This window comes from Pituophis catenifer, unplaced genomic scaffold, assembly GCF_029215685.1.
Source record: "Pituophis catenifer annectens isolate HBS135680 unplaced genomic scaffold, rPitCat1.0.hap2 SCAF_1, whole genome shotgun sequence".
Classification (NCBI taxonomy): Eukaryota; Metazoa; Chordata; class Lepidosauria; order Squamata; family Colubridae; genus Pituophis; species Pituophis catenifer.
Genome location: NW_027256881.1, coordinates 323,148,619 through 323,173,576, shown reverse-complemented (window position 1 = coordinate 323,173,576; position 24,958 = coordinate 323,148,619). Strand labels below are relative to the sequence as shown.

General features: G+C 44.8%; 1 protein-coding gene across 2 annotated transcripts in view; it reads left to right on the top strand.

Annotated features, from left to right (window-relative positions):
* Positions 1–24,958, top strand: part of FBXO34 (F-box protein 34) — a 67,708-nt gene that overhangs the window by 30,195 nt on the left and 12,555 nt on the right. Inside the window, exon 2 of one of the 2 annotated variants that reach the window (XM_070931657.1) lies at positions 7,472–7,550. The gene's annotated coding sequence lies outside the window, so the exon portion shown is untranslated. Of the gene's footprint in view, positions 1–7,471; positions 7,551–24,958 lie in introns of those variants that run through there. The other variant, XM_070931658.1, reaches the window with a different exon arrangement.

Sequence of the window (24,958 nt, the reverse complement as noted above, 5' to 3'; positions counted from 1 at the left end):
TCAGCATGTCAATTCGGAAAATGTCTAATTTGACTCTGCTGGTGTCTCTGTCTGTTTCTCTCTCTCCCTCTCCCTCTTTCCCCCCCCCTCTCTCTCTCACACACACACACAAGTCCTAGGGCTGAGTCTGCAAGCTGTTAAGATCCTCCTCTTCCTCTTGCTTCCCAGCTTTCAGACTTGGTCTGATTTGGATGGATATAATTTCTGATCGCTTTTGCTCCCAATTCTCTCTTGGTTGAGCCTTGCCAGCGTGAAGGGTTTTGTGCCTGAGCCCACTGAAGGCCGCTTGTTGGCTTCCCAGGGCTGTGGGCTCCCTGTTCTCTGGTTGAGCCCTTGCCTTTCCAGCGCAAAGGGCTCACGCCCGATCCAGCTGAGGACCATGTTTGGCGATATTTGAAGGAGCCTTCCGGTTTTGCTGGTGGCAGGCTCTTTCTTTCCAGCGTAAACGATGCGTCAGCTGGAGCCCACTGAAGGCTGTTGGGGATCCACAGCATATCTATCAGCTGACAGACATTCAGAGCGGCTTTCCTGGGCTTCGCCCATACGCTGCTTTGCTGGGGGGATTGGAGGCTTCCATCCCCCTCCACCTTTCCCGGGCACCTGTTAGCGCAGCATTCATTTTGGTGTTTTCCTGGCGGCACAGCAAGGTCAGCGGTGCTGCCAGCATCTGTCTCTCCCAGCAGACAAGGAGAATGGCAAGGGAGCTGGTAAGATCGTCTCCTTCCCAGGCAGGGCTGCAGGGGTGCTGGGGTGCCACGTGGTTTGTCACAAAGCCTTTGCAGCAGCTATCCCTCTCACTTGCAGGGGAACCAGCCTTCAGGGCTACGTCTGCTGCCTTCGACTTGGGCGCTGCCCGCCATTTTGGGCCAGCTGCGTGTCCCTTTAGAGGCCTACATCACCTCTGTAAATTTCAAGATGGCCGCCACCTGATTGGATAGGCCCTCTAAGCGTGGTCTACCTGACAAGGAGTTCGTAGGGCCTTCTCAACCCGGCCCATCCAAACAGGCCAGGAGTTTTCAGCCTCCTCCACCTAAGGCTAAGAAGCCCACCAGAGCTTCGGAGAAGGAGGATCTAAAACGCCACAAGGCCATTGAGAGGGCCATTAAGGAAGCTTCTCGGAGGGAACTGACCCCTCAGCAGGATCCTGCTCCTAACTTCCCAACAGCAGCTTCTCAGGGGATTGCAGCCACCCCTGTTGTCCAGGCCTCTACTCAGGTTCTGTCGCCTGATGTGGAGACATCTTCGGGTGAGCCTGCACTGTTCCTGTTCTGGGAGATTACAGCTCGCTTCGGCGTCCCGGCAGTCGATCTCTTTGCCACCCGGACCAACTGTCAGACGAGATTCTTTTCCAGGTTTCCGGCGCCAGGGGCAGAAGGTGTGGACGCTCTACACAACCCGTGGCCTCTTTTATGCCTTCCCCCCACTTCCCTTGATCTCCAAGGTTATCAGGAAGTTGCTGGGGGAAGGGGCGGAACTCATCTTGATCGACCCCCATTGGCCTCGACGGCCCTGGTTTGCAGACCTCATGGCCCACTCAGTGACCCAGCCCTGGTGGCTCCGTCTGGAGAAGGTCGTCCTCAGCCAGGGTTTGTTGGTCCACCCGGATGCTCGGTGGCTCCAACTGACCGCCTGGCGCTTGAGCGGTGCCTGCTAAGAGGGAGCAACCTCTTCACACCGCGCCTCGACCAGCCACATCTATAACTCCATCTGGAGGACAGCTTCCACGGCCCAGGACAGCTTCCACGCCCCTTCTTGCAGGACGGTCTCAATGCGGGCTTGGCGCCCAACACCCTCAAGAGACAAGTAGCAGCCCTTTCTTCTATTCTATCCTGTGGTTCTACGGGCTCCTTTTCCAGGCTTCTCCTGATTAGACAGTTCCTCCATGAGGTGACCAATCTCAGTCCACCTGCTCTACATCGGTACCCCACCTGGGACCTGTCACGGGTTCTCAACGCCCTGACCTGGGGTCCCTTCGAACCTCTGCGGGAGGTCAATTTATGATTCCTATCATACAAGGTGGCCTTCCTAGTGGCCATTACATAGGCCTGCCAGATATTGGAATTGGCAGCCCTTTCCACCAGGGCTGACCTCTGCATTTTTCACCCGGATAAGGTCATCCTTCGATTGGACCCTACCTTCCTGCCCAAGATTAACATGCCATTCCATAGGGCCAACCTCTACATTTTTCACCTGGATAGGGTCATCCTTCAATTGGACCCTTCCTTCCTGCCCAAGATTAACACGCCATTCCATAGGGCCAAGGAATTGGTTCTCCCGGACCTCTGCCCTAACCTGGCCCATCCCTTGGAACGGTCATGGCATACTTTAGATGTCCAGAGGGCTCTCTGCATCTCTTCGGAGAACCACTTCCCTTCGCAGGACGGAGTCTGTCTTCATCTCATTCCAACCGGCAACCCTTGGTCATAAGATTTCCTCCTGTACGCTGGGGTGCTGGCTTCGGGCAACTATCGCTGAGGCCTATGAGGCTCAGGCCTTGCCCGCCCCTCGCCTTATGGCCCATTCCACACGTAGCACTGCCACTTTGGCAGCATGGGCCACTCAGGCTTCATTGGAGGAGGTCTGCAGGGCTGTCACCTGGTCATCCCTTTCCCTGTTCATTTGCCATTATAGGCTAGGCATCTATGCCTCGGCGGAGGCGGTTTTCAGCCGCTACATACTACAGCAGGTTCACATAGGGTTGAGCTCACCAGACCAGGCGGGTCCCTCCCATTAGGACCTCTGCTTTGGCATGTCCCATTCCTGACCACTGGCCCCACACTCAAGGAGAAAGGACGTTGCCTTACCTGAACATCCGTTCTGTTGGGCGTGGGGACAGAGGTCAGCCCCACCCTGGGTTCTCCCGGTCCAGTTTGTGCACTAATGTTGTTTCAGCTCAGTATGTTGGTCTGCCACATCTCCCCTCGTCAGAAAGCTGGGAAGCAAGAGGAAGAGGAGGAGCTTAACAGCTTGCAGACTCAGTCCTAGGACATCAGACAAGAGTTAACCCATTCCTGACCGCTGTCCCCATGCCCAACAGAACGGGTGTTCAGGTAAGGCAACACCCTTTTCCTGACAACCTAGAACTAAGGAGAAATTTCCTGACAATTAGATCAATTAATCAGTGGAACAACTTGCCTCCAGACGTTGTGGGTGCTCCAATATTGGAGGTTTTTAAGAAGAGATTGGACAACCATCTGTCTGAAATGGTATAGGTTTCTTGGCTGAGTAGGGGGTTGGATTAAGAGACCTCCAAGGTCCTTCCAACTCTTATTCAGTAATTCTGCCTGAAGGATATGGACAACTGAGTTGCTGGTTAGAATAGCAGTTTCTTCTATTTTGATTGAAAGAGCTATTAAGCAGTGAAAGAGCAGACCTCCTACTTTTCTAGCAAAGGTCGGAAGACCATTTGTCTAGGATAGTACAGGTGGTCCTCGACTTACAACAATTTGTTTAGTGATTGTTCGAAGTTACAACTGCACTGAAAACAGTGACTGATGACCATTTTTCACACTTGTGATGGCCGTCTAAGGCATCTAAGCTTCCTCCAACCCTCCGATTCTAGTCTAGTTTTTTTTAAAAAACATATGACTTCTTATCTTACACATAATAATCCTAGATGGCTCTGAATAATATTCAACAAAAGCAGAATAAATTAAACTAACCAAACCCAACAACAACATGCCAAACACAGTGCCCCAATGTCCCACAAATTCTACATTTATACTTGGCATTTGCAGAGTTCACATCTATTCTAGTCCAATGTCTGGCAAAGAATCAGTTCTGGTCACAGCTTTACCAAAGACTAGTGGGGCAAGGGCCCTCTGAATTTCAGGGGAGAGGCTGTTCTATAGAATTGGAGCAGCCATAGAAAAGGCAATTCTCTGAGATCCTACCAGATAGCAACAGGTAAGGAAAGGGATTTGGAGCATGCCTACCCTGTCTGTAAACTGGTAGGGCAGGCAGGTAGGTACCCTATGCCATTTAAATATTTAAGGATGACAGAACACTGGGGTAACATTTCTCCCACTTATTTGGGGAGAATTTGGGAGGCCATCTGCAGCCAGCAATAGCTGCCCATCGCCCGTTGCGTTCCCACAGAGTGGGCCTCCTCAGGGTGCTGTCAGCCAGACAGTGTCGGCTGGTGATCCCCAGGGGGAGAGCTTTCTCTGTGGGCGCACCTACCCTTTGGAATCAACTGCACCTGGAGCTCCGGGTGGCCCCCGGCCTCCGCTCTTTCCATCGTGACCTGAAAACGTGGCTGTTTCGTTTGGCTGGCCTGGACTGATGGGGTTTTAATTTTTAACTTGTTAGTCTTAATTGCACTTTTAATTGTTAAATTATGAGATTTGGATTTAATTTCTTTTTAACTTTTTCATTAGATGTCTTTTATTGTTGTGAGCCGCCCTGAGTCTGGCTGGAGATACGGCGGCATATAAATCTCAGTAACAACAACAACAACAACAACATCAACATCAACATCAACATGGACAAAATGTGAGGTGCCCAAAACTTCACATGACACTGCATGCTGGACCCAGTTATAACTTCTGGGTTGTCTTCAAGGGCAGCCTGACATATCTTGCATTGCAGTAATTCAACTGTAAGGTGACTAAGGGGTGAATGATGGTGAGCAAAATCTCCTAGTCCAGGAAAGAACACAATTGGACCGCCAACTGAACCTGTTCAAAGGCCCCACCTTAGCCACGACGAGTCCAGGATTCTCTAGCTTTCTTTTATGACCCCCATCTTTGATTTTAGCATCTAATCCCAATATTTATTTATTACCGGCAACTTGGTTGTTAAACAAAGTAGTCACTAAGTGAAACCGCAGTTGTGGTTATGATCTTACTTCAGCTTTTTTTTTTTTACCCCTTACGGACTGCACAGATCATAAATGCAAGGATTGGTTTGCAAAGTTACTTTGTCGTCACTATTGTAACCTGAAAAGTCAGCGTCCGAGCTAGTCGCTAAATGAGGACTACCTGTACTTCTCTACATTTTAGGAGATAATTTTTGTAAATGCTAACTGCAGAAAGTGCAGGGCTTCTGGCACATGCAATGAGATCGGGCAAAGGAAATACTTTTATTATTGGCCCTTCTTGCTTTCCTTTCAAGCTCCTTTTTGCTTTGGCTGCATGTCTAACTCACAAAGGGGTTGTGCACTTCCGGGTCTTCCTGCCCTTTTGCCTTACAGGGTATATAAACAAGATGCCACACACAATTTCACAATAACGAAGTGAAAACATTCCATGTTTTTTGTTGTCTACAGTTTCTGAGATACTAAAGCAGGTTGCCTGTTTTTTTTTGTTTTGTTTTGTTTTTACGGTCTTCATATTGTTCTTTAGGAACATTGCCCAGCTGATATTCAACATGTCCAGACAGAGTTAGGATTCCAGTTTTGCTTCCAGATCTGGAATAAGCACAGTACTCCATTGTTAACTGGCCTGACTGCAAAAAGGATGGGTTGGGACTGCTGAAATAAAAATAAACAAAAATTTGTTCAGATCTAATTTCTGATTTTGAATGCCAGGCCCTGCCTGTTGTAATCCTTTCGAGTGCCAAGTGCACATAGAATTCCAGGGCAATTTAAAGGCGAGGTATTATATGTTTTTGTTAGATTCAGCATTCTCCTTTCTTCTAGGAGTGCAAGACTGGATATTTATTTATCTACAATAATTTGAACATTGCTTCCCCTCCAATGTGATGCCCAGTTGCCCTTTGAAGTAGGTTGGATTAAGAGATAGAGGCTGACCCAAAGTTACTAAATTCTTGTGCCCTCAGTATTGATTTCTTGATTTCCATGTCTGTACTCCAGCACTTTAACTGCTACACAAGGCTACTTCTTTATAAAGGCTATGTTGATGGAGAATTATTAGATGTGCGTTATACTTGGAAGGCTCCATATTTACTGAAGGAGGCTGAACAAGTTAATGTCCAGAAACCTGACTGGGTGAACTTTGGCATGAATTTTTTTTCTTTGGGTCAATCACACTCTTTCAGCCTAACCTTACTTCACAGGGAGTTACTGGAAAAATGGAAGGAGGAAATTCCATGTATCCTGCTTTGAGGCCCTGAATGAAAGGAAATCAAATAAATAAAACTTCAAAAGCTGGGCTTGATCCCAAAGTGCCTGCTTAATTATTATTCTTATTAAAGTTTTATTAAGAGCTCATTATAGTCTTCACCAATTTAATGTCCTCCAAATGTTGTGGAACCTACCCCTGTAATTCTGGCTGAGAATTAAGGTACCTGTTATCCAAAGCCATTATTATCTTTTTATTTATTTAAAACACTATTTTTTAAAAATCATGTGAAGAGTTAGTAGCACTTTATAATGCCTTGGTAAGACCGCACTTGGAATATTGCATCCAGTTTTGATTGCCACGATATAAGAAAGATGTTGAAACTCTAGAAAGAGTGCAAAGAAGAGCAACAAAGATCATTAGGGGATTGTAGGCTAAAACATGAAGAATGTTGTAGGAATTGGGTGTGTCTAGTCTAGTGAAAAGAAGCATTCGGGCAGGGGTGAAATCTACTTACCTTCCCTACCAGTTGTGTCATGTGCAATTTTGTACCCTCTGTGCATGTGCAAAGCCTTCTGCGCATGCGCAGAGGGTCAAAAACAGTTTACTTCCTGATTAAAACCAGGAAGTAATGGCCTCCAGGTGGGTGGGTGGAGCCTCGCGCTGCCGCCGCTACCAGTTCACTCAAATTGGTGCAAACCGGTAGCATTTCATCCCTGGATTGGGGTGACTTGATAGCAATGTTCCAATATCTACAAAGTAAAGAGGAGTAACCTATTCTCCAAAGCATCTGAAGGCAGAACAAGAAGCAATGAAAATAATCAAGGAGAGAAACAACTTGGAACTAAGGAGAAATTTCCTGACAATTAGAACAATTAATCAGTGGAATGACTTGTCTCCAGAAGCTGTGGGTGCTCCATCTCCATCTCAGGCTTTTAAGAAGAAATTGGACAGCTCTTTGTCTGAAATGATACAGGGTCTTCTGCTTGTGCAGGGGGTTGGACTAGAAGACTTCCAAGGTCTTTTTCAACTCTGATATTCTGATAACATTTATATAGCTGCCTATCTTCTAACCAACTCTGAGTGGCTCCCAATCAACCATGAAGGGATGCTACCTGTTAGTGCTACCGTAGTAGCACTTGAGTTTCCTGGATAAATTGTCTTACTTTCAACAAGAAAAATCCCTGTATTGCAGTAAGATTTTTTTTTTTTTACATTTATCTCTCTCGTTTATATTTTGTCCAAATTCTAGGTATTTTGATAGGCAGTTGGATTGCCGTGCTCAGGGATTCCTCTCCTTGGTAGTTTTGAATTGAGGCTGTGTAAGGAGATGTCAGACGTTAAGCCTATATGCCTCTATCAATGTGTTTTTTTTTTATCAAGATAAAAAAAAAGTTCAGTGTCTGCTAATTGCCTCTAACTTCATCCCTTCCCTATTTGCTTTTCAGAAATGCCCTTCAAAGGATTATATAAAACACTGCAGGTGCTGTGATGTCTGAAACTGCGCAGAGGGACTGCTTTCTGAAGGTAGTCCTTAAATTTGCCCCCCAAAATGTGTCTGTGAGCAGTTCAAATTAATTTCTTATTGCCTTCTTGGGGTTGGAAAGCAGAATCTGTCCTAGCCTGTACAAGTGATTCCTCCAAAACTGGAAATATGCTATACATCATAATGTGATCCATTTCTCATGATGTAAAAAGATCTAATGAATAAGCCATGGTTTGTTTTAGGGCAGTAAGCCTCACAGTTTGCTGCAGGTTTACTGATGGCACTTTTGTCTTAGTATGATGTATAAGTAGGAATGCAGGGTTTGTGTGTGAGGTTTCCGAGATTGTTTTTGTGTCGTGTCCAAGCTTTAAAGCATTGTACAGAGGCACAAGGCAAGTATAGTTTAGAAAGGAGAGAAATCAAGGCATGGTTAAGCAAATGCTCATTATCTGTAAAACTTTTAGAGCGGGAGTTACACTGGAATCACTTTTATGTGTGAGAGGATGCTGTTAAGAATATGAGCTGAGGGAGCACATCTCATAATTGCAGAAGAAGTAGGAATTGCTAGGGAGGCCATATATGTTTGGCAGTCAATAACACTGCACTTCCAGCAAAGCTGCAGAAAGTTTTAAGCGATGGCTAAACACATCTCTAGCTGTCAAAATCAGCTACCAAATACAGCAGGTCTTTTCCATGTGTATATATGTGTGTGCTCATATGGTTTTCTTTATGAAGGCCATCTCAGAAATGTATTAATACCTTGATTTAGGATGGTGCGTGAAGAGAACTGAGTAAGCATCGCATTTTCCCTGCTGTTATCCATTTTTGGTATTAAAATAAAAACTTCTTTGTGGTCACATTTGCATTTGCTTAAAAAAAATAATGAAAGAAAACCAGCAAATATTGGGAAGTGGTGGCTCCGAGGTATTCTAAGCATTTTGCTAGAGTTCAGAACAAGGATACTGCTGTGAGAAATAAATGAAACAACTGAAGTCTCCTGGGAGACCAAAGGTGTGCACATACACGGCAGGTATTCATCACATGTCTGCATGCGCAAGGATTTTCTTGCGCTGACTTTCTCACCTTCTAATCAGTCTGCTAACTGTGAATGAATGGATGAATCTCTGCTCCTCCAAATGCTCTTAGCGCAAAGGTGCCTCTCAACACTTAGTTTCTCTGTAATTATAGCATTAGTGGAATTTAGGAGAAACTGGCCTCAAAGAGATTCATTTACTGGTTAAACAAAGACTCCCTTTCTCTACCATTGCTTGTTCTCTGCTGATGTTGCCAGGTGATCAGAAGGAGCTGTTTGAACTGTTCCATACTTTGTGCAAGAAAGTTGCTCTGTAACTTGTTGGAATTAAGAGGTGTTGATGCCGTAAGTCTTGAGCACACCTGGCAGCTATTAATAATAAGCAGTGGCATTGATTATCCGTACAAGTTGATATTAATGGTTTGATTACTGGCTTTCATGAATTTAGAATCTCATCTGGCATACCAAGGAGAGCATCTGTAAACCAGAAGAAAGTTTAATGTTTTTGTTGTAATTTTGGTGTGTTACCAAGTTGTTGTAGTTTATTTTTGGACCACTGATGCGCCCCGCAGATTGTGTGTAGGCAGCTGGGAAAGTAAATTGGCAAAGTTATTCTGAGTGTGAACAAAGGAGAAAGTAGTTAGGCACGTCTGTCCTGAATCCACGTATCATGTATTTCCTTACTCAAGAAAGATAAAATATGGAATGTATTAAAAAGGGGTAGTGGATCAGTAGCTATCCAGATACTGTTACACTACAAATGCTACCATCCCTCACAGTTGTCCATACTGAATGGCGCTGCTGAGAGCTGTTGTTTAAAAGTATCTGTAAGGCCATAGATTTTCCACCTGTTATAGCAACGCAAGTGTCTGCCTCCAAAGAACTCCCCTTTGGCTATGAATTATTTGAGCTTTTCTCTTTAGTGGTGAAGGAGGCAAACCTGAAGCTAAAATGCCACAACAATCTCATCCAGAGAAAAGATGATTCTTCTGCATCAGGAGTGATGTTTTTTCATTCATTCCCATCACTAAAAAGCCAGCTGCATAATACGTTGCAGTAAATTGTTCTTGAAACATTTGCTTGTTTATGTCAAGCAGGTTCAGGCTTTCCATTCAGACGTTTAAGATTCCCTCTAGTGTATCTATCCAAAGGATCAATTGATTAGGGATAAATAACTGGGAAGAAAACTTTTCAGAATAACCAATATTAGCAAAATGTAGATTTAACTTAGTGTAATGGAAATGGGCAGCCCAGAAGGTCCTTGCAGCACCAGTCTCAAATTTGTGGCTCCTAAGCACCTCCATCCCCACAGTTTACAAAGTCAGAATTTAGTGACAAAAAATATTTTTATAGGATAAAAAAATGGGTAACAGAGCTATACTTGTATGCTTCTCTCTCTGTATGTTTGTGTGTGTGTGTGTAGTTTTATTATTTTAATGTTATAAGCTGCCCTGACTCCCCTTGGGGTGAGATGGGTGGAAAATACATTTAATAAACCAGTAAGATCAATGATCTTATTATAAGAAATAATAATATAATAGCCTTTTGAAGACCACAGGGAAAGGAGCGAATAAGCAGTGAACCATCACGTTTGATTATAAAACTAAGTGCTTAGCCATCTTTTTTTCTGCCCTCAAGAAAAAAAAATGCCACATTTTTATAGACAATGTATTGAGTCATTGGGGTCACACACACACACACACACACACACACACACACACACACACACAAGAGCTGTGGGCCACATGTGGCTCTCAAGCTGCAGGTTGTTGCTGTCTATAATACAACTAAAAACTTGGGAGACACCCAGCCCAATGCCATATTATGTCCACAGATTTGTAAAGAGGAGCTCATGGGTGTATGTCAGGGCTCTGATGCTTTCAAGAAGAAAATCTTATATATTATATAATTGATGGTAGTCGGGTGCATTGCTTTATCTGTTGAACTTTTCGGAGTTCTTCAGGGTGTGATGTGAGTCCAGTGACTTTCCAAGTTTCTTGCAACCCTGGTCTGATACTTGTGGCTCCTAAGTACCCCACCCCCACCCCCAGTTTCCAAAGTCAGAATTTAGTGGCAAAAATATTTTTTTTGTGGTGGTGCATACTTTTGCCCCCTTTGACAAAATAAGGGATAGAACCAGTGGTGGGTTTCAATTTTTTTTACTACCATTTCTGTGGGTGTGGCTTGGTGGGTGTGGCATGGCTTGGTGGGTGTGGCAGGGGAAGGATACTGTAAAATCTCCATTCCCTACCCAATTCAGGGGAAGGTTACTGCAAAATCCCCATTTCCTCCCGATCAACTGGGACTTGGGAGGCAGAGAATAGATGGGGTGGGGCCAGTCAGAATTTTTACTACCGGCTCTCTGAACTACTCAAAATTTCCGCTACCGGTTCTCCAGAACTGGTCAGAACCTGCTGAAACCCACCTCTGGATAGAACAGATGCCTACAGAGATTCTCCATCATCCAGGTCATGGTTGTTCCAAAGGTGCTTTTTCCCAAAAGAAGCTTCTTAGGTGAGAAGCGAAACATTTTCAAGGAAAAACAAAACCAAGGCAGTCCAGTTGGGATAGAAGAGATGTTTTAAATCAAAACCTTCCCTAAACAAACACATAAGAAAATTGAACCTTTCAGAGCTATCCACATCAGAGATGTCGGTTACTAGAGATCCTCTGTGGCTCTTGGACCTGAAAAAAGGCAGAGATCAATGGTCATCATTGCTTTGAAGCGATGCCTCTAAGTGTTGGACAAAGGCATTGGGGCTAGGAACGGGTTTTGGTCCTTTCCGCAATGATGTCGTGTGGTGTACAGAATGGAGATGCAGCTAGCTCCCAGGTTAAGAACAAATTCCATTCCTAACACAATCTTCAACTCAAATTTGTATGTAAGTCAGAATTCATACTTGCAAATGGACAACCTATTACCAAAAATGGGAGTTAGCATTGTCCTTGATGCGAGGAAGCACTGAAGCAGCACAATGCTTCCAAAAATCGCTGAAAACAGGCTGTATATTAAAAACATGTGGCTTCAGCAGTTCCTGAAAAGATTGCGTGGCTTCAGCGCTTTGTCAGCACGAGGAAGAACGCCATTTGCCATTTTTAGTAATGGGCAGCCTTTTTGTACTACAGATTGTCCATAAGTTGGATGTTCTTAACCCGGGGACTCCCTGTAGAGAAAACATAGTCTATGTTCACTATTCCTTGCAGCAGTATTTAAAAGGATGACTAATTCTGTATTATGGAAAAGCCCACCAAGCCACGCTCACAGAAGTGGTAGTAAAAAAATTTGGATTTCACCACTGATTATATATGTTTGTCATCTTGAGTTACATTACTTAATAAAGGGTGATAAAAAACTAATAATTTTTTCGCTGGATTAAAGAAAATGTATTTGCATTCAACCAGCTTTGTGATTAGAATATCCTTGTTAATGCCAGTCTGCTTGCTTGGGACCAAAACATGAAGGTGAACCAGCTACTTGGAGATTTGTCTTTCTTGTTGTACTTCCAGGGAAAGTACAACTCTCTTCCTGTTGACAAAAAACCCTTCAAAACTATGAATATGCTTAAAGAGATGTCCCAAACATCCCAAATACCCTCTGAACTAGATCAGACCACATCAAGCTCCAGATCTGTTGTCTTCTGCAGATGAAGTACCTCAGCGTGGAGTTTTTCCAGTAGTTTCCAGAAGGCTTTGCTTTGGTGAGACCATTTGGTTGGCTTCCATTGAAAATGCTTCCACTTCACATACGTCATTCTTGTAACTTGGTGGTGCTGAACTTCGACCAGAAGGTCTGGTCTCCTGGGTTTCAGTCTTAATCGTGGATTCTGACTTATCAAACATTTTCATTCATAAGGACAAAGTCCACAAGCTATTTTCCAGATTCAAGAAGTTTTCTCAAAATGACAGATGTCAGTCTGCCTACAATTCAGAAGTATTCAGGATTTCCCTCTCCGGGATCAAAGACCAACATGTTATATGGAGTCTGAATCATTTTGAGTCAGGGCTCCATGAACAATTTTCTGTGATATACCCGCACTTGGATTTTGATACTCATTGCCACATTGAATCTGAATCTGTATCTGGTGAAGTGAACTTATGATTCACAAAATATTGTGTAATAATAAAAATATTGCTCTTTAAAATGCCCCCAAAACTTTTTATTGCTCTGCAGGCAACTTCCTGTAATATGCCTGCTTTTTATTTGCAATGTACTGGGCAGCTGGCAGACATTTTAGTGATTAATCTGGTAAGCCCAACACCTCAGATAAATACTGGATTTGGAAGACCTTCTCACCATCAGACATATTGGATTGGGTGAGCCAATTGAAAGCAAAGGAAAATAAATTTTTAGGAAATATGGTAGAATTAAATGCCCTAGAGCTCACGTGACAGATTGACTATGGTCTAGAGCCGTGATGGTGAACCTATGACACACGTGCCGGAAGTGGCACGCAGAACCATCTCTCCGGGCACGCGGAGCTGTCGCCCGTTGCTTTTCCAGGTTTTGGCGCACCGATCAGCTGGTCTTCACGCACACGAGAGAACCAGAAACTGAAAGAGCAGCCGCCCAGTGCGGATGCGCACGCCAGGAAGATGATCTTCCGGTTTCTTCCACGCATGTGCACACGAAGACCAGCTCGCCAGTGTGCATGCACGAGCCGGAAACCAGAAGATCATATTCCTGGCGCGTGCAAGTGCGCCGGCAGCTGCTCTTTCGGTTTCTGCTGCTCCCACACACGTGAAGACCAGGTGGCCGGTGCGCCAGAACCCGGAAAAGCAAGGGGAGCAGAGCTGCCAGCCAGGACGGGCGTGCTGGGACTTCCTTCCATCCCCACCCGAGCGGGCTTCTTGCGCAGCCCCAGCCCTCCAGCCCGTGGCACTGATGCGCATCCATGGACTGGAGCGCCTGACCAACTTGGGTGCACAGGGCAGGGTTTGCGGGCTACACAGCTGGCCGCCCTGCCTGCTGCTCCTGCTGCTACGAGGGGGCGGTGGCGGTTCTTGCGCTGCCGCTTCCGGCCAGGATGCTGGAGCAACCAGGAGGAAAAGGAGGAGGAGCTGCCGTTGGGGAGGCGAGCTGCCCCAGGTGGGCCAGAGGAGAGCGCAGCTCCTCATGCATGTAGATGCTGCCGAAGGGTAAGGAAGCAGCCGGGAACGGGGAGGGGCTGTGCTGGCTTGGTCTCGGTGGCGGGTTGGGGGGGGGTTTCATCCTGGCTAGAGTTGGGGCGAAGCTCTCCTGCCTGCTGGCCCCCCAAGCGGAGCCCTGGGAACACCAACACCCCTTCCCTCTGAGGCTGGGACTCCGGCTTTCCAGCTAAGGGAGGCGGCATTCCCCGTCCAACTTTATCTCCCGGTCCGGGGATGCAGTCCGTAGGGATTCCCGCCACCTCAACGGGGACCGGGGGGGGCAGGCAGGGAGGCGCGAGGACTCCCAAAAGGCCAGGCAGAGCTGGGGCATGCGGACCAAACAGCTGGTCTTTGCACGCGCATGTGCGCCAGAAACCAAAAGAGCAGGTGGCCGGCGTGCACCAGAAGATCATCTGCTTTTCCAGTTTCTGGTGCGCACACTCCCATTTCGGCACTTGGTGCCGAAAATGTTCGTGTGCGCTCCCGTTTCGGCACTTGGTGCCGAAAAGGTTTGCCAACACTGGTCTAGAGGTTGTATATTTCATAACCATAAAGTTCCATGTATTGTCATCTTTGTGTCAAAGGCCTTATTTATTTACTTATTTCCCACCTTTATTATTTTAACAAATAACTCAAGGCAGCAAACATATCCAACACACCTTCTTCCTCCTATTTTTCCCACAACAATAACCCTATGAGGTGGATTGATCTGAGAGAATGACTGGCCTAAAGTCACGCAGCTGGCTTTCTGGCTAAGGCAGAACTTGAACTCATAGTCTCCCGGTTTCTAGCTTGGTGCCTTAACCCAAACCAAACAGTTCTAGAAATGGTAAGTGGTTTGGACATTGGATTCATATTTTCTCTCATTCCAGAAGAGCAATTAAAATGAATCTCTTTTGCCAAATTTTAAATAGTTATGTTGGTATTTGTTTTGGGTGCTTTGATTTTTTTATTTTTTTCTGATGTTTTATTTTTACCTTGAGTACCCAATTGAATAGATAGATAAAAATAGAAACAAATAATTTTGTATATTTTTTTTCCTCCTATCCCCGTTCCCATCCCATGGTTTAACAAGATATTAATTTGAAATTAATCTGAATCTTCAGGTATGAATGAAATCCTTTAGTGGAAAGAATGGTGCATTTATGAATATTTGCTTTCAAGCCCTGACAACAAATGCAAAAGACCAGCTACATTTTAAATTGGGATTCATTCTAGAATGGACTGATGAAGGATATATAATTTTATTCCGCTGTCCTTCCTTCCTTTATTTTCTATTGTCATCCAGAAAAATCTTCCTTGTTAACATTTTATCACAAGCAAGCTCACGGCACCTAAATGTATTTGCTGTTTTGCAAATGCATACACAAAGTCTGAGTTAAATTGAATCTCTGGGCAATGCAAAGCAAATCTTAAAAATAGTTATTTAAAACCACAATTTCTTAAACCGCAGCGCTCAGCCTCCCTCCCCTAACTTCTCTTCCCCCACTGGTATTAATCCCCAGAGGATGAGGGCTGTTGGACAGCAGCAACTCACGAATGTTCCTCCTCCAGTGTGTTTGGTTTGATGAAAAACAGGGATTGTGTAAAAACAGACCTTTTTTGTTCAATATGGCATCCTGAAAATATTAGCTTTTCATTTGGGAAAAAAAAAAAAAACCTGAACAACCACCAAGTTTCTAACCTTCAGGGCTGTTAATATTAGTGTTACTTGTCAAGGAGGAGCTGAGTAACATTTCCAGTGCTTGGTGCATCAAGGCTTTCTACAGCTTAATTTTCTTTTCTAATTATATAGTTTATAGACTTTATTTAACTCCCCAGCTTGGGAATGATGGTGCTCCTCAATCCAGCTGAACAAGCACCTGAAGCATCGGTTGTGAACTGACTCAGATACCTTGACTAGGAATCTCAAGCCTATTCTTCCCACCCACAACGGCTCTGTAAGATGTCAGGGGAAGAGTTTGCAGTGCTGGTTAGTCAATGCTGCTGGTTGAACCTGGGAACTTCTGTATGCCCAGTATATTAAGTGCTTTGCTGTTCAGCTTAGGTCCTCGTTTTTACATTTAAATTGCCATCTCTCTTCCCCCACTTCCCCCTCCCCCCCCCCCACTCTCTGAATGTGACTTTTCTTCAAGGACAGATTTTTGCCTAAGAGACGGTCTTCTCTCGAGTGTAAGAGAGAAAATCTGGACCGGTTTTGTGCCATGGAAAAGCAGGCTCTGCTGATTGATCCTGCAGCAGTTCTTGTAACGCTGGGTTCTGAAAGTCCTCCTCATTCCCATGGTAACGGACTGATGTCACAGCCTGAAGGACGTGATTTCAGTGCCTGGATGATGCCTGGGTTTTGTTTCAGGTGAAGAGCAGGTGGACTTTTGACAGGACTGAAACTCCAGAGATGGGATGGGAGTGGAGTGGGGCAGTTCACCTCACCCGTGTCAGCCTGCTTGCATAAACAGAAGAGAAGTGTGATGCATGAATCAGCGGCTTCTTTTGCCCGCCTGCTGACCGACCTTGAAGAGGGAATGACCTGCTGCAGGTATTTCTTGTTTGGATAAGTGTTTTGTTCTGGCATAGCAGGGTAAAGGAAGGGCAGAGGGGTTCAAACCTTTCCTTTAGCTCTCCCCACCTCGGTGCTCTCCAGGTAGTTGGGTCAACGCTCCCGTCATCCCAAGCCAAGAGATGGAAGAAGGCTGTTGTAGCACGGTACATATTTCCCCACTTGCTTTGGTATTGTTTTCCAGTGTTGTGGCCTCATTTGTCGTCCCTTTTGAATCATTTCGTGTTTACTGAGCCACGCTCTTCCCAGCTCCCCTCCTCCTTTCCCTCCCCCCTTCCCCTTTTATTCATTGGAAAAAAGGGAACTCTGGTCATACTTTCCTATATCCTATGAGCAGATTCCAAGGTTGTGGAACGGCGTCTCCACCCATTTAATTTGGCTGCAACCTTTTGCTCCCATGAAAGCTTGTGCTGATTGTTTGAAATCTCATGGTATATATGCTTTGGCATGCCATGAAGTGGGGGGGGGGGACCTATAATCATGCTGCCCATTGTTGGCTTGCAGAAGAGGCTACAACTAAAAAGGGTGTGCAGCCCAAGGGCCGCTAAAATAATAGCGAGGTACTATTTCCTCCTCCTTCCCCCCCCCCCAAACTCTGAAATACAATTTCCCATAAGCAATCCCATTTGAGGGATTTATTTTTAACTGAGAAACATTAGGGCTTTAGTCTCACCGCTCCAGCTTGAAACACGTGTTTCCTTCCCTGTGAGGTTTTGCTATTTTGCTCTGTCCTTCATTTCTTTGCTCCTGTGTCCGGGAGAGCTCATGGGTGTTTCCCGTGCTTTTATTTGCATGCTTTCAAAGAGTACCCAAATCTTATTGTTTCATTGTTGTTTGCACTGATGGCTTCTTGTTGCAAACAAACACATTATAAGATTAAAATAGCTTAGCGGTGGTAGAACCTTTTTTTTTTAATTTTTTATTTTAAATTATTGGAGTTCAGCCCAGAACATCTCTGAGAATTTTGCTGCCATGTATCTCCTTGCTTTCTCTTAAGTGCTCGCTTGCATACCTGGCAATTTTATCAAAGCTGATAATAAGGAAATGTTGTGCTCTTGCAATGCCCACAAAAATTGCTGTTATGTGTTCTTTTGCTTGAACAAACAAGCCTTGTCCAACCTTGTCAACTTTTAACTCTTAAGGCTGTGGACTCCCCAGGTCCCTGCAGGTCTGATACCACCTCCCCACTCACCACCATCTTCATTTGTACACTTACCTTTAAAAAATCTGTGGAGTTCCGGAACTTGCACGGAAAGAGGGCAGGCTGCTTCGTCCCTCGGCAACTCTGCTGGTCACATCACTTTGTTCCATAAATGGGTGCCATTTTCAAAGGGGCTACAATTCATTGCAGCCGCTCCAAAAATGGTGCCTGCTTCCGAGACAGATTCATATGACCTAGGAAGGACTACCTATATTTGTGATGCGTGACAGGTGGCACGCGGAGCCATTTCTGCAGGCACGCGAGCCGTCACCCTAGGTCAGCTCGGGGGCAGGGCAATGCGGGGGAGTTGCACGTGCATACGGGGGGGGCGTGTGTTGGGGGGCATTGCATTATGTGTGCGGGCCTATGTGCGCACGCAATAGCACCCGTGCGCTATCGGCATCCGAGGAAAAAAAGATTAGCCATCACTGACCTATATAGAAGAGCTTCCTGCCCATGAATAAAAGTTTAGCTGAGGTTCTATACATCTAGTTGTCTGCTGTGCTCACCTCATTCTGTCTTAAATTTGGGTTAATAACAGATATGGGCATAAAGACTGTTATGAAGCACTTCAAAAATATATTCTAGCTATTTTGCTAACTAGAAGTCTCTCCGTTTTCATTTTCTGAATATAAGCCTTTTTATGTGAGAGTCCTGCATTTGATTATGTATTCCCATGAAATATTTTGCATACAATAACAGTTTCTAAATTTTAGGAACTTTCACTGAAAGTACAAAAATACATCCAGATTTAGTTACATGTGGAACAGCCCTATTGAAACCAGTAACTATAACTGTCCTATATCCAATTGACTGCAGTGGATCTATACAAAATAATGATTAGATCAGATTCTAGAGCAGAATATTCACCTTTTAAATAACCATACTTACAGGTACATAGTTAATGCTGTTTTTTAAAAAAAGATCCAGACTTGTTAGTTGTTTCAAATATTATAGGTTCTTAGATATTACAAAGCATTTAATGGTTGTGTGTGTTTAATACCGAGATAGACAACCTGATGTTTTGGGTTTAAAATACTGTCAGCTTTGAGCAGTACACCTCATGGCAAGTAGCTATGGGAACTCTATTTTAGAAAATCTGAATGGGAATTACAGGGTTGCCTATCTCTGGTTTTCTGTACAGGTAATCCTCAATTTACAACAGCTCATTTAGTAACCATCTGAAATTACAACGGGATTGAAAAAAGTGACTTATGACTATTTTTCATACTTATGACCATTGTAGCATTCCGATGGTCACATGATCAAAATTCAGATGCTTGGGAACAGATTCATATTTGAGGATTGCAATGTCCTGGGATCACGTGATCACCTTCTGTGACCTTCTAACAAGCAAAGTCAATGGGGAAGCCAGATTCACTTAACAACCGTGTTACTAACTTAACAACTTCAGTGATTCACTTAACAACCGTGGGAAGAAAAGTCATAAAATGGGTCAAAACTCACTTAACAAATGTTTCACTTAAGAATCAAAATGTTGGGCTCATTTAGAGAATTTTAGAGAAATTTGAGTGTTTAGCCTTCATGTGTCTCTTTTCCGCCCTCAAGAAAAAAATAATGCCACATTTTAATTGGCAATGTATTGAGTCATTGGGGTCACCAAAAGAAAAAGAGCTTTGGGCCATGTGTGGCTCTCAGGCTGCAGGTTGTTCCTGCCCACAATACAACTTCACAAACTTGAGAGGCATCCCATCCAATGCCATACGACATCCATAAATTTGTAAAGAGGAATTCATGTGTGTATGTGAGGGCTCTGTGTTGCTTTCAGGAAGAAAATCTTGTATATTGTATAATTGATGGTAGTCTGGTGTACTAAATCTGTTGAACTTCTCCAAGTTTTTCAGGGTGTGATGTGAGTCCAGTGACTTTCCAGATTCCTGACAGTATGAACTGGGAGGATCTGTTTTGAGTAGCAGTAATAAAAACAGCAGTCCCCAGCTGGAAGTTAGTCAAATCTCCAGTATCAGCACTGTGAATGCCAAAATGGAAAAAAACAAGTTTCTTAGGCTTTGTTTTCTCTCCACCTCTTGGAGGAAAGACAGAGGATCATTTGCTTGACATCGGGCAGAATCTTAGCGAGGCAGTGAAAGTGTTTGGCTTTGTACTTGTAGCCTCCATTGGCAGTAATAAAGCATGGTGGGATATATAGTTCAATATAGGAGTCCCCCGTCCTGGAGATAAGACCTTGGAGAAGGCTGAATTTTCTCATCCTCTTATTTAACAGCATGTGTAATAAACACATTCGTTCATTCATTCACTGACTTGCTTAGTTACCGGGGTTTATGTGCCACTAAACATTTGATAATTCTCTTTTTAAAGTCTAAGGTTAAATACAATATAATAAAATAACAACACTAATCACTAATAATAACAAAAATTACTAAGAGAGAAACTTAAGGCCCCCAAGAACAAAGGCATCTAAAAACAGCCCAGGGTGGGGATTCTAATTTATTCTAGATCCCCTCCCAGGGCTTTCTTTATAGGCCATGATTGATGATTCATGATATGATGCAATGAGCTAACTTAGTAATTGGCTTGAGCATTTTGTGCAGACTTCCACTATATATGTGTGATGATGAATTCTCCCTCTTCTAGCCTGTGGTCCCAATTCAGTTCAGTCTTCCCCAGAGTTCTATGTGGAAAAAGAGCCATCCAGGAGATCTGAGTATAGATCTTTCCACATTAATATCTCTATGAGGATTTGTAGCCAGACCTTATCTTTTTGGAAACATTCTGGCCCAGCCTTCACCAACACGGGACCCTCCAGTCAGGGTGGATAAAAATCAATGATTTTTTTTAAAAAATAAAAAAAAAACAGATTTTTTTGATTTAAATCGGATTTTTTTGATTTTTATCGAATTTATTTTAATAAAAAACTTTTGGGGTAAAAATCTATCGTAAGATAGTTTTCTATTTAAGATACATAAATAATTTAGTTTATTCAGCATGAAATGGAACTTAGTTATGTAGCATGAGGCTGTATATTCTGCAACACTGGGACTATTGCTCTTTAACAATTATGATTTAAATCGACTTGATTTAAATCAAGCCTTTTTACTAGTGATTTAAATCATGATTTAAATTGTGATTTAAATCAACTCGATTTAAATCAAATCCACCCTGCCTCCAGTTCTCCAAATTTTCAATGCTGTTTTAATTTGGCAATAAAAACACTAAATTGGGAGTTAATAGTCCTACATCTGGAAGGCCCAAGGCTAATCTGGTTGGTCATTAATAGAATGTTGGACTACATGGAGTTGTTGGATCTGGCTTTTTCTACTCTTTCTCGGACAGCAAAAGCCTGCACTGTTTCCACAAGCAGTCAGTATCCGGGATAACACCCAAAAAGAAGTAGAGAAAAAAGGCTAAATGATTTTTAGATTCTTTAAGCTGTATAGTCGTTTACTTCTTTGAAGAAAATTAAAAACTTTGGTGCCAGTTTGCTGTTTCTGTTTCAGTCAAAGCCTGTGATCTTTTTGGGAGTTGTGCAAATTGTAGTTTTACTATGTTAGTTTCCTAGCAATGTATAAGCTTTGAACTTAGTTAAAATTGAATCACAAAGAATTCGAGGTCTGTTTGAATGGCCTTTCAGGTTAAGTGGCTTTGATTACCACAACAGATAGACTTCTGAGTTTCCTACTTGGGCATCTTTGATTTACCACATCAATCCGCTGTTATTCCCTTATGCAGCCTAATTACCTGCATCAACAAAAAATGCACTATATCTTTGGGAATAAAAATGGGTCATTCTTCTGAGATTAGACAAAGGATATAAGATGGCTTCTCAAACGAACCATTTCTTATATACGAAGTTACTTTTTACACAAAATAGTTCAGCAGGAGTTAACAACATTTGAAGGAACAGATGTTTTTTTTAATGTGTAGTGTTCATTTCTTTCAATGGCAACAGTGCTTTGCCCCTGGGGACAGACACATTTTGAAAAAAAAAGGTTGCATGAAGATTGGACACTTTGCTGTGTACGTTCAACCAAACTCTATCCTTCTCATTCATCTTGCATTTTGATGCCATGATAGTGGTCATGTCTACTCCCAGCACATCAGGAATCCTCTATTATCATACATGACAATTCAGGCTCTGGTCATCCAGTTGCTCAGAGTGTTTTTTTTTCCCAACTCAGCTCATCTTTCAAAATTGCAGTATTCTACAGAAGAGTTTATTTAGACTCATGTTTAATTTTTTTATGCCAATTTGATTTTATGGATTGTTTCTTCAGAACCATTATGGCATTTTCTTATAGCTTTTATATCACTACTTTTTTAAAAAGTGTGTTGTTTGGTTTATTATCTGTAGAGTGACAAATAATAAATAAATTAGCTTGCATGGTTTTGTTAGCATTCTTGGATTTTGCTAAAAGCAGTGCTAATCGTACATAAAACCCCCTCTCCCCCTTTAAAAAGCTTTTAAAATGCAGTCTACACCCAGGTTGTTACTGTTGTATGGATGGATCAAATGTAGTTCTGTTACCCTAAAGATCTGCTGAGCAGCCATTTGCTTCAGGGGATTCTTGCATGGCTTCCAATACCTGGCATTGTGGTTTTTGAACTTGCTGACATCAAACTGACTTCTTCAGGCTGTTACTGTATAGCAGTGTTGGCAAACCTTTTCGGCACCGAGTGCCAAAACGGGAGCACGCGTGAACCTTTTCGGCACCAAGTGCCAAAATGGGAGCATGCGGGCCAGAAACCGGAAAAGCAGATGATCTTCCGGTTTCTGGCGCACATGAGTGCGCAAAGACCAACTTTACTTTTACTTTTACTTTTATTTGATTTGTATGCCGCCCTATTCCCGAAGGACTCAGGGCGGTGAACAGCCAACAATAAAATCATACATACAAAATTTAAAAAGCAGAAATAAAATTGAATTAAATAGTTTGGCCCAGACAGATTAAAATCCCAATCAATTTAAAACAAATTTAAACTTTGAGTATTAAAAATATTAAAATATTAAAATTAAAATTGTTTAAAAAAGAGGGAGAAAGTTAGGCCAGGCCCGCCTGGTGAAATAAAAAGGTCTTTAGAGCGCGGTGGAAGGCACGCAGATCCAGGATCCTCCGTATCTCCGGGGGGAGCTCATTCCAGATAGTAGGTGCCCCCACAGAGAAGGCTCTCCCCCTGGGGGCCCCCAGTCGACATTGTTTGGCCGACGGCACCCGGAGGAGCCCCTCTTTACGAGAGCGTACCGGCCGGTGGGAGGCTATTGGTGATAGTGGGCGGTCCTGCAAGTACCCAGGTCCTGAGCCATGGAGCGCTTTAAAGGTGGTAACCAAAACCTTGAAGCGCACCCGGAAGACCACCGGGAGCCAGTGCAGCTCGTGCAGGAGGGGTGTTACATGGGAGCGCCATGTCGCTCCCATTACCACCCGCGCGGCCGCACTCTGCGCCAGTTGGAGCCGCCGGGTGCTCCTCAAGGGGAGCCCCATGTAGAGAGCATTACAATAGTCCAGGCGGGAGGTGATGAGGGCATGAGTGACCGTGCGTAAGGAGTCCCAATCCAGAAAGGGACGCAACTGGCGAATCAGGTGAACCTGATGAAAAATCCTCCCGGTCACGGCCGTCAAGTGCTCTTCTAAAGACAGCCGTGAATCCAGGAGGACGCCCAAGTTGCGTGCCCTCTCCATGGGGGCCAATGATTCGCCCCCAATAGTCAGTGATGGCACCAACTGACTATATTGGGACGTCGGAAACCACAGCCCCTCAGTCTTGGATGGGTTGAGCCTGAGCCTATTCCTCCCCATCCAGATCCGCACGGCCTCCAGGCACCGGGACATCACTTCAAGGGCATCGTTGGGGTGGTCTGGGATAGTCAACTGTCCATGTGCCGCATGTGCCGGCTCCGCCTGGCCTTTTAGGAGTCCTCGTGCCTCTCTGCCCACCCCCTTGCCCGCCCTCCTGGTTGCCGTCAGGGTGGCGGGACATCCCCACTGACCACAGTCCCAGACTGGGAGAGAAAGTTGGGTGGGAAATGCACCTCTCTCCACTGGAAAGCCTTGGAGGGAAGGGGTGTCAGCATTCCCAGGGTTCAGCTTGAGGGCTAGCAGGTGGAAGAGCTTCTCCTCAACTCTGGCCGGGATGAAGCGTCCCCCTGCCTGCCACCGAGAACAAGCCAGCGCAGTCCCTCCCCCTTCCTGACCGCTTCCTTACCCCTCGGTGGTGTCTCCATGCAGCTGCACTCTCCTCCGACCCTCCTGGGGCAGCTCGCCTCCCCGATGGCAGCTCCTCCTTTTCCTCCTGGCTGCTCCAGCATCCAGGCCAGAAGCGGCAACATGAGAACCGCCACCGCCCCCTCGCAGCGGCAGGAGCAGCAGGTGGGCCGGCTGGCTGGCTGCCTAGCCAGCAAACCCGATCCTGTGTGCTTGAACTGGCCAGGCACTCCGGATCACGGACATGTATCAATGCCGCGGGCTGGAGCTGCTCGGGTGGGGAGGAAGGAAAACCCTGCCCTGCCCATCCTGGCTGGCAGCTCTGCTCCCCTTGCTCATCCGGATCCGGCGCACCGGCCAGCTGGTCTTTACACGCACGGGAGCACCAGAAACCGAAAGAGTAGCTGTACGCACACGCTGGGAAGATGATCTTCTGGTTTCCGGCGCGTGTGTGCGCATTGGCCAGCTGATCTTTGCGCATGCATGCGTGACAGAAACTGGAAGATCATCTTCCTGGCATGCACATGCGCACTGGGCGGCTGCTTTTTTGGTTTCTGGCTCTCCTGTGCTCATGGAGACCAGCTGGCCGGCACGCTGGAACTCGGAAGAGCAACAGGCAACGGCTCTGCGTGCCTGGAGAGATGGCTCTCCGTGCCACTTCTGGCACACGTGCCATAGGATCACCATCACGGCTGTATTGATAAGGAGTATGACTGCTCCCTTCAGCAGTCATTGGCTGCTTTTATTGCTCAAACTTGTGGAAGCCTGCTTTGATTGCTTATTAACTAGATTGATCCAGCTCCCCCCCCCATTTTGTTTTTCGCAGGGAGAACGAGCAAGTCTGACTCACAGACTAGTGCAGCATAGATGTACTATAGTCATCTGTGTTTGATGTGCCCCCACCTCCACACGCCTCCATTTTGTGATCTTTTGATCATTCTGTTAGCATTTGGAGTAAAAATATTTTCAGTTAGGATGCTTTATTTTCATTTTCCTCCCCTTTGCCCTAAAAAGTGTCAAAAGTGCAGTGAGCTTCACAAGGTTAAGCACACCTATTTATACTTAAGCCTTTTCGAAACCCCTGAAAAGTCAAATAACATCATAGGATTTTCTCTGGCATTTGAAACGTGGAAGGATTCAGAAGCCCTCATAAAGTCATACGACCTCATCAGTGAAAATGTGTCTTGGGTACAGAAATGCAGACTGGCACTACCAGCAGGAAAAGTGGTGTTTGTAGAATACCTCTGGCACTAGACTTTGTGTTATTGCATGTTGTGTGGAAAACACCTCCCTCCTTCAGAGAGGAAATTAAGCAGGAAGACTCGTATGTGCTATCTCTGTGAAACAGA